Source organism: Melitaea cinxia, chromosome 18, assembly GCF_905220565.1.
Source record: "Melitaea cinxia chromosome 18, ilMelCinx1.1, whole genome shotgun sequence".
Classification (NCBI taxonomy): Eukaryota; Metazoa; Arthropoda; class Insecta; order Lepidoptera; family Nymphalidae; genus Melitaea; species Melitaea cinxia.
This window is the reverse complement of record NC_059411.1, coordinates 317,148-328,434: the sequence shown is the minus strand read 5'-3', so window position 1 is coordinate 328,434 and position 11,287 is coordinate 317,148.

Genomic DNA, 11,287 nt, shown 5'->3' with positions numbered 1-11,287 from the left:
TTTGGCTTCGGTATCGATTGTAGATCACACCCCAAGTATTCTTTAAAAAAAATATTCAATGTGCAGTTTTGACTTTCCTATCATTTTATTATATGCATAAGATCAGCGATTGTTTTGAAGCGTATTTCAATAAAGTAAATTTTGATCTTGTAAATGGATAGTTATTTCGTTATTTCACGAGGCGTTAGTTTATAAAGTAGGTCCATTTGTTAGCTGTCCGGTATCTGGACGCAGTCACGACGCTTGTCGCCTGACTCTGTACACAAAACACTTGCCGTTCCCGCTTCCCACCGCACTTAGCTATACATCAACGGATCGATAGATCGCCGATCGACAGATATGCGCGGGCGCTGAGTTGCGCGTGCGCAGATATGATCGCGACATAGAACGGGGAAACGCGCGTATTGACAGCAGTCGACCGTTTAATGGCGGGCTTTATTGATCGCGATGTGTTTGAGTAGCTATGAATATTTATCAATCTGTTATGGATTTTACGACGCTTTTGTAATTCTAGAAAAATTCGTCAACCCGCATTGGAGTAGCGTGGTGGATTAAGCTTCAATACTTTTCCTACATGGGGAAAGATGCCTATGCCTAGCAGTGGGATATTACAGACTGAAGCTTAGGAAAAACCAATTTAAACCCTCTAGTGATATGACCTAACTGTACTTATTTCACACTTTTTCTGCTTTTTATTCTTAATAGAAGTGAATAACTAAAGATCCGATGACGTATTTTACAGTATTCAATGTCTCTATTTTTTTTTATAATTTAGATAAATTGATAGGTGTGGGTTATTTTCTATTAACTGTTAATACATCGACGATACGACTCGAATATTAATTTGTTTGTAAAAATCTACATTTTTTTTGGCGATATTTCTTTAACTTTAAACAAAGAAATCCGCCAACCCGCATTGGAGCAGCGTAGTGGATTAAGCTCTGACCCTTCTCCTACATGGGGAAAGAGGCCTATGCCCAGTAGTGGGATATTACAGGCTGAAGCGTAAACATAGAAAAGAAATAAAAAATATGGCATTAAATTAACACAAAAGATTTTATGGCGACAGACATTTTAATGAATTTAATTCATCAGATACAGAAAAAATTGATTTGATTTACATTATTACTAGCGACATCTGTCCGTCTATATTTCTTTACACGATAAGTAATCACCAACGTATCATATACTAAAACCTTCTCCGAAACACGCTGCATCTAATGGTATAAGAATTATTCCGATCGGTTCAGTAGTTTTCGCAGTATAACCGAACAATAAAACTGGCTATCCATTTATTAGTATAGATATTCCAAAAATTAGACCATATTTGCAATAAATTCTATCCATTTTATCTCCTAAGAGTTTTAGTCTGAACATCGTACCTAATTTACATAAATATTTAATATGAATAAGCAATAAAGCCGATTAAGTTTTAGCGTTGACATGTCTGTCTGTCTATTGTACTTTATCTCAGACCTCATGGCGCGTAAGCTCCACTGTATCAATATAAGCTTATTTCGAGTATACAAGCGTTAGAGTTATTACGCAGCGTCATAGAAATTCGTAGAATTTAATTCTATTAAATTTATATTATTATACATCTGTATATTACTACGCAAAGAAAAACTTTGCACTCCCTTTTACGACAATTGCGCGGACGGAGGAGTATTAAATTTCGCACACTTATAGTTTATATAGAGAAAGAGTGCAGAATGCTAATATTTTTTTAATTATGCATAAAAATATATTAAATGCAAAAATAAATAAAAAATAAAACATTACGCAAACAACAATGTATTTGACACACACACGCGCATATACTCTTTTGTTGATCGTCAAAGTCTGTTGTCAAATTGAAAAATTAAAAAAGGTTCCTTATTTTTATTATTTTTTGTTTTTTTAATTTAAATTTTTATTTATGATCAAATTTCAACCAATCAATGACTATTATTGTTGTGGGTCCGATTTTCAATAATAAACATATATATATTTTTCTGGTTTAGATGGTTAGATTTCTGGCCTTGTGATCCCTATCACGCCTTTGAGAGCACGAAGTTAAACGACGTTTTCTTCTGACAAGTTTCATTGCCTTTGACAGGGAACCCACCAGCCAACTTGTATCAGTACCGTGGACCAGTATTGGATTCGACTCCAACACTTCTTTTAAGAGTTTATTGATACAGTCTCTTAACATTACGTAGACTTGAAACTTGAGAGGAGGTATACCTTTGTTAGGTAAAATAAGGAGAGTAGGGATTTGAGGGCTAGAAAGGCATAATAGGAAGTTCGTTTTCTCACTCTTCAAATGAACGCAGCTTTATTAATTGTGTAGCTGCTTCACAATGATTTTGGAGTTAGTTGAAATTCCATTCTCCGTTTTTTTACTTTTTTTTCATTTATATAAGCACTGTATAGTTGTAAATATAATGTATTCTATAAAGTTTGTCTAGCAATCAGGGCCCAAAAACGGATAGGATATCTGGCGGTGATAGATCACATTTTTTGGAAACCTAATAGAAAACCACGCAACATGTCAGGCAATGCCGTGCAATCTTATGTGTATGTAAAGTTATATGCTTGTATGTTCAATAACTTACAATGAGATTATAGATGACATAAGGAAAAACTATAACAATATTAATGCAAACGCTTGTGTATTCGCTCTGATTCAGTATCTTCCCTCTGATTCAGTATCGCAACCAGGAGTATCACCTTGCGGTCAAACAGCTGAACGGAATAAATCTGAATGTGAATTACCCGCCACTACTTGTCGCCGATTGTTTTTGTTTCACATGCTAATAGAACCGGTGCATTGCTTGGCTTAACGGTCGGTATTGTGAGATTCTGCTATTTTGTATAAACGTAAATTGCTTCGGAATATTCGATGTATTTATAAATACTTTTGCAATATTTTTGATTTGTTTTAATTGTTATAGCACCTAAGACGCTGCTGCCCGTCTTCGGCCTGTGTATTTCAAAGCCAGCAGCTAGATGGTTATCGCGCCATCGGTCGGCTTTATAAGTTCCAAGGTGGTAGTGACCTATGCTATAAAAAGTAAATCACAATGTAAAGAAGAGATAACAAAAAGGAATAACAAAATTGTAACTCCAAAATGCCGAGTGCGCAAATTAAAGGTCTCATTTTTTGGTTATGGTATTTCCATTTATAATATCCCATAGACGATTTGCGAATTGTCTGATAATAATAAAGTTTGTATTAAAAATACATTAATATGCAGTTCATAATGACCACTTGATGATAGCTCACCATCAGGTGGAACGTATTTTCGTTTGCCGCCTTAGTGGTATAAGGTAAAGTTTGCAGAACCAAATCTCAATTCACATAAGTTTTCACGTTTATGAGTAATATAAAGTGAATAAAACAATTACCCATTATTGTAACCTTTCCACTGCATCTTACTTTAATGTCGTCAGCGTTGTTCAGCCATGTTTCGAATTATCAATAGAATCCTTGTAAATTCTTGTTTAATATCAACACTGTTAAAGCCATATTTGGTTGTCTTCGTACAACGCTGATAGTATCCTGACAATCCTCGCCGCACATTCTAAAACTTTCTTAAATATTGTAATTCCAAAATTCTGCAACAAATTTATCAACATTTTTAATTAATTGATTTATCAGAATCATAATATTACTATTATAATTTTAGATGTGATGAAAATATGGGATTTCTTCTATAAATCAGATTTACTGTAACAAACAAATTTCATAAAAGCCAAACAAGTCTATACACGCTCACCACATGCCAAAGATCATGTTAAAGAAAATCTGTTTTCACCTCTTTTCAACATGTCCGTATTACATACACTGAAATGATAAGCGAATTAAATTCGAAATTTCGTGAAATTTGAAACAAAATTAAATCCCTAAAGTGCCTGTTAAAGCCTAGACAGAACATATTTCTTACAATGTACGGTTAGGTTCAAAGATGCTGGGAGCAGGCATCTGTCTTGCTTACAATCAACAGTTGCACGCATTCACCGATTTATGTGTTTCGCGTTTTCACAGCCCATAGATCCGTTCGGCTTTGTGACCCTTGATTTATTGCCCTCAGAAGTGTTACGTCTGATCGCTGAGTTTATTAGCTTTGAGCTGCGGTTTCATCTGTATTCTTGCCTTTTGTATGTTTAACAGTGGCTGGTAAATGGTTGCTAATGGGTTTGCTGTTGTATAATGTTTAGAATATGAAAACTATATGTTGTTGTATTACTTTTAAGATATTTTTAGAAACTACTTCATTTTTACTTCATGTTTTTTAAAGAAAAAATTATAATACTATCTAGAAATCGTCTACTCAGATTTACAAAAATTATTTTGTATCAGACAGTCTCTTTTTATACATAATTTAATTTCAATTTATTTAACTATCAAATAGATACCGCGTATGTAATATTACAATTATAAATAGGAAAAGAAAACAACCTAAGCTTGTACAGTTTACATACAACGCACAACAATATAATTATGCTATTAATCTATTAAATTTACAGCTAATATGAATATCATAGTTATATGTGTACTGCTATGTCTATAAAAATGAAGGATACAAAGTACTAAATACAAACGCTTCACACTCAACGGCCCCCAGTAGGATTATCTCCTGTGTCGAGTGTCCCGAAAAACACACATAATACACAAGCACAAACACCCAGACTACGACAAATATCTATATGGCCAATACAAATGTCTGTCGTGAGCGGGGATCGAGCCCGCGACTGTCAGTACAACAGCCAGTGTTGCGACCGCTGCGCTAACGTGTCGTCAAAGTAATGGGTAAGAAGTGTCAAAAACAATTCATACTTTAAATAGATCTGTAAGTGAAATAAAGTTGTGTAAAGAACATCGCGCTTCAGCCTGTAATATTCCACTACTGGGCATAGGCCTCTTTCCCCATATTCATTTCAGAAGGATCAGAACTTAATCCACCACGCTGCTCTAATCTGGTTTGGCGGATATCTTCCCTACTAACTATGAGTAACGATCGCTATCAGGTGTACATGGTAACAACCGGGACCGACGGCTTAACGTGCTCTCAGAGTCACGGTGGGGAGACCCACAAGGACTGCACAAAAACCCAGACCACGGCAAACACCTGTATGGCCAATACAAATGTTTGTCATGTGCGGGGATCGAACCCACAACCGCCAGTGCAACAGGTACAATCCATGGCTGTAACCGTTGCGCCAACGCGACGCAAATATTATGTAACGTATTCTGTAATTGATATTCAAACAATTCCAATTCCGCAGGTACAGATTGTGGACAATATACATATAATATTATATAAATATACATTAATATTATAATATAATATTTGCAGTACAAAAAAAAAACTGTGTGTGCGCAATTCACACACGGCAGAAGTGAAACTTCTGAAAAGTAATCGGGAGATTCTTTTTCACCGAGAATAAAATACTGTGTACTGTGTGTGTGTGTGCTGTGTGGCTACGGCACTAAAGAATTTAGCCACCCTCTCTCTTCCCGTGGGTGTCGTAAGAGGCGACTAAGGGATAACAAGGTTCCAAACCACCTTGGAACTTAAGAAGCCGACCGATGGCGGGATAACCATCCAACTGCTGGCTTTGAAATACACAGGCCGAAGACGGGCAGCAGCGTCTTCAGTGCGACAAAGCCCGTACTGCGGTCACCAACCCGCCTGCCCAGCGTGGTGACTAAGGGCAAAACACATGAGTTCACGTTATTTTTGGCGTGAACTTGTGGAGGCCTATGTCCAGCAGTGGACTGTATAGGCTGTAATGAAAATACTGTGTAATGCTATCTATCTCATTCACTCCTATACATTTATGTGTTTCTTTCTTTATAGTGACGCATTTTCAAATTCAAATCACAGCGATTCTCAAGAAGTATCACTTCAACAATTACATTGTATTCCTCTATAGATATGTAAATTTTAAATTCGAAATGCAATTATATTTGAAAAGGGGAAACTAAAATTATATGTGAAAGCTTTAAGTATTGTGAAACCTTCAGTAGTTAACATTAGCTACAAACTTGTGGTTAATGTTTACGCTGCAAGAAATATCCTTCGTGACAACTTATTTACAACTCAGAGGTGGCAACGCGCAAAGAACAACAGGAGAGATCAGGGACGCATTTGGAAGTCGACAGATCCTAAAAACGAAGGTGCAGCTTTTAATCATGTTATGAATAAAACAATCAAATTATTTAAAAAATATCGTCAACTATGTTATCTTGCCGCACTGATGAAAAAGATATGAACTGAATTAGGGTATAGTAGGAAATATCCTGCTAAAAATCTGCTATTCAGACAGTCGATCTGAAGGAGTAAGCTCCAGTCGTGCGTCGGAACTGACACACACACTTTTTTTTTTAAATCTCTATTATAGTAGTCTCGCTTACTCGGAGCTGTAGCCCGTATTTCCAAATCCGTCTCTGGTTGTGATACATTGTTGATTCTCGTGAAGTGTCTCTATGTGTTAGGTTATAAAAAGATAAAATGTTCCTTACACAGTAATTTTATTGCCTTTAGTTATAGTGAAAGTGTGTTCGTCTGTTTGTATTTCAAATTTAATGTGTCTATCAACTGTAATTTGATTTTCTAGCGAGCGTAACTTGAGAAGAATTTCTAAAAGAATGGACTTTTTTACGGTAAAAGATTACGCTCCATGGTCTACGCGTGTGAAGAGAGTTGTTGAATATTTAAGTGCAAAAGAGTAGTCAAATACTTGAATTACATTCCTATTCCTTTTTTGTGACATATTGTTAATAAATATGCCATTTTTGGGTTTCGTACCCAAAGTCCGTCCGTCTGCCTGTCACCAGGCTGTATCTCAAGAACCGCGATAGCTAGACAGTTGAAATTTTCATTAATCATGTATTTCTGGTGCCACTATAACAACAAATACTAAAAACAAAATAAAATAAATATCTAAAGAGGGCTCCCATACAAAAAACGCCATTTTTTGTCTGTTTTTGCTCGATATCAATAAATGGCAACAGGTAGGCACTTGAAATATTCACAAGACACTATATTTACTTTAATAATTAATAATAGAATTAAAAAAAAAAACATATATTTAGGGGGGCTCTCATACAACAAAAGTGATTTTTTGTCGCTTTTTGCCCGATATTAAAATCAACGTACCTACTGATGTTTACCTTGTCAATGGTACGGAACCCTTCGTCAGCGAGTCCGACTGGCACTTGGCCGATTTTTATTTGTATTGAATTCCGAGGAATTCACAAAAGTTGATTTAGATAAATAAATATCTATGATATACACACGCGGTCGTCTGTTATTATGGTAAGCAACTTCTTGTGTTATAGGTAACAGCCGACGAAAAAAATTTTGCAACATCAACTTCAATTTTTGTAAGTAAAACTTCTTAACGCACGCTTGACTAGGGAAGTAAGCTTGGAATGCGTGACGAGAGCGTTACGAAAAGTGTGATGGGGCGAAGCGAACGGAGCAAGAGAGAGAGGTGTGAGCACACATTTCTTACTCTCTTTCTCTCATAGGTAGTTACGTTTTGTATATCTAAGACTCAGTGTAGGTCTATTGTACAGAAGTTATACTTCAGTTGTGTGGTCTAAAGCTGATCATATTTGCGTTCAGTATTTAGTTATACAACTATATTTATACAATTACGGTAAAATATGTACTTATTATTTTCTAATATAAAACTCAACAATAACTATTTACATATATTTATAACTTAAAACATTTCAAACTAAAAGAGGCTTAAAAAGGATTTCCCCGGTACAGGTGATAGTTGCATTTTAGTAGGTAGGCTTTTGACCTTTCAATCTTCTTTTGGTTTCTTTACCAATTGATAATTTGACTTCACTTTCTTCGATTATTTTATCACATCTTGCTCTAGATATCCAACACATGCTTGTGACTTTAGCATAAAGTGTAATATTGAACATTTAATATAAATTATCGGATTTTTGCTATCCCACAGAGGTTGTAAACTACCATGAGCGAGATTGTCCACGCATGCGCTGCGCAGGAGCCCCGCTGAGCCTAGATTTACAGACCTTCAAGCCTTGATGCCTTCCTACCTGTTTATTTTGTTTGTGTTAAATCTAACGGTTTTTACTTAAATATTATAAATTGTATTCTTAATTATTATTTAGAATAAAGACGCGATGGCAAATGTTTGTATAAGCCATACAGATTAGTGGTCGGACTGTTGGTTTTTATAACTAAAATAAATAAATATTTATAACATACACACACGATCGTCTGTTCCTTGGGTAAGCAACTTAATGTTTGTGTTATAGGTAACAGCCAACGGTTATATTTAAATATATATTTTTTTTCGATAAATATTAACAAAAATAATACGATAAGTATTAACATAATTAAATATGAATAATACACCCAGATTCAGGCGGGAATCGAGCCCAAAACCCTCGCAACAGAAAGCAGGGCCACTACAAACTACGCCAACGTGCCAGTTTTTATGTAGAGTTTGTAGAAATCTATAATAAATGAAAAGTAAATTATTTTACGTATTTATTGTTAATTTGTACACACCTCATGTAAAAAAAGTTTACGATTGCTGATCATTTTGAAATCTCGATATTTCAACTACATGCTCTGACTGCATAATGACTATTACCGGTAACGTCCATTTTAATATAAATCATACTATACAAGGAAAGTGCAAAATATGTTATATAATAAATTAAAATATATATGTCTGTTATTTACTGACCGTAATACACGTTCAATATATTATCGGAGCCTTCTTCATTCGTTATATGGAATCAAATCTATTTCTCGGATTGCCGTATATCAGATGGATGTGAGTCTGTCAATTACGCGCGGACGTCGAGCGTCCATCTTCAGACCACCTGCGCGCGCAACTAATTATGTATCACACACCACACGCGCGCCGTATATGGTCATTTTGCATTTTACCTTAATTTAATGTTGTTTTTCTATATTATATGTTCTTTTTCTTATATGTTTTCCTTTATGTTCTTTTATATACACCAATTATATCTATTGTTGTTAAGTAACGTTTCTTTAATTTTACTGATAATTTTGATTGTTGCCTGAAATTTGACTGTTTGTTTATTCGTGATTGTGATAGAGTAGCTGCATCATACATTTTCACTCACGTAATTTCCGATCTCGTGGGATTGTCGGGATAAAAAGTAGCGTTTGTGGTATTCTGAATCTTTATATGTTATGTGACGTCATTCTAAATCCAACATGGCGAAACACCCAAGATGGCGAAGTAGCTATTTTTAATGTACAATATGGGTACCAAATGAAAGAATTTGCTGAAAATAAGTCGAAAAATAAAGTGACGTCACTATAAGTTAAATATGGTGGACTTTTAAAGACAGTTTAGTATATATTTTTAACCGACTTCCAAAAAAGGAGGAGGTTCTCAATTCGACTGTATTTTTTTTTTTATTTTTTTTTATGTATGTTACATCAGAACTTTTGACCGTGTGAACCGATTTCGACAAATTTTGTTTTAATCGAAAGGTGGTGTATGCCAATTGGTCCCATTTAAATTTATTTGAGATCTCACAACTACTTTTCGAGCTATATCTAATAATGCGTTTTTACTTGACGCTTTTTTCGTCGACCTACGTTGTATTATACCGCATAACTTTCTACTGGATGTACCGGTGTTGATAATTCTTTTTTTGTTGGAAAGGAGATATCCCAAGTTTAGTACCATGATAAGAAAACCAGGATCTGATGATGGGATCCCAGAGAAATTGATGGAAATTCTTGAAAATCCGCAATAACTTTTTACTGGGTATACCGATTTTGATAATTCTTTTTTTGTTGGAAAGAAGATATCCTTAGTTTAGTACTATGATAAGGAAACCAGGATCTGATGATGGGATCCCAGAGAAATCAAGGGAATTTCTTGAAAATCCGCAATAACTTTTTACTGGGTGTACCGATTTTGATAATTTTTAATTTAATCGAAAGCTGATGTTTGTCATGTGGTCACATATAAATTTTATTGAGATCTGATAACTACTTTTTGAGTAATCTTTGATAACGCGCAGTTACACGACTATCTTTTCGTCGATCTACGTTGTATTACTCGTCGATGTAATTGAAGTCGGTTTTTTTTCGTTTGCGAGCAAACACAATTATGAATGCACTCCTTTAATATGGGTGTCAAATCAAAGAGCTTCTAGAGCTTTAGAGTGGTCTATTAAGCTACAATTCTTCTACTACATTGAGAAAGGCCTAAGGAATCGTATGAATCGTTTATTCTTCTGTATCATACTTATATGATTTACAGTCTTTCAAAATATATGTTACATAAACAATAAACACTTAGTGACAATAATTAGTCCTTGTAGATAAATTCCCCATTAATTTGGACTTGCATAGCGAGATAGATTAACTTCAACACACTTCCCACACTGAAAAAGATGGTTATGGTTAGGAATGGAATATTTACAGTTTCAGAACTACGCTATAATACTCCAGCGCAGGCCACACTAAGCTGTAAAACCTAGATGATGATGTAAACAGCAGTAATATTAAGATGTTTTTGGTATGAGTAAAAACGGAATAATTCCACGCAGCGTCACTGACCGCTCGTGACAGACGATGTTTCTCAGGATCTCGTAAAAATTAACCCATTAACACCAATTAACGCGCGTGCAACGACCTGTAAGTGAACGCGAATCGTTTGACGAGCGACTCCGTTTATTACTAATGTTGTAATATGGCCTGTTATCGTGTGACCGTGCTGTTAGCGCTGTGAGCACGTAATCGGTAAAATAATTTGGGATAGAGGCGTTAAATGACTCGACTCTTGAACGTGGTTTTCGTGGATAGGGATGGCGGTGTTCGTTTGTGTCGTGTGTTCGTGTCGATTGTGTTTTATATTGTAATTGTTACATTTTTTTTGAACCGAATTCCAAAAAAGGAGGAGGTTCTCAATTCGACTGTATATTTTTTTTAATGTATGTTACATCAGAAGTTTTGACCGGGTGGACCGATTTCGACAAAATTTATATTACTACTTTTCGAGTTTATATCTAATAATGCGTTTTTACTTGACGCTTTTTTCGTCGACCTACGTTGTATTATACCGCATAACTTTCTACTGGATGTAACGATTTTGATAATTCTTTTTTTGTTGGAAAAGAAATATCCCGGAGAGAATACCTACGGAGATATACCTACCCTACCGGAGTTTGGTACCATGATAAGGAAACCAGGATCTGATGATGGGATCCCAGAGAAATCGAGGGAAACTCTTGAAAATCCGCAATAACTTTTTT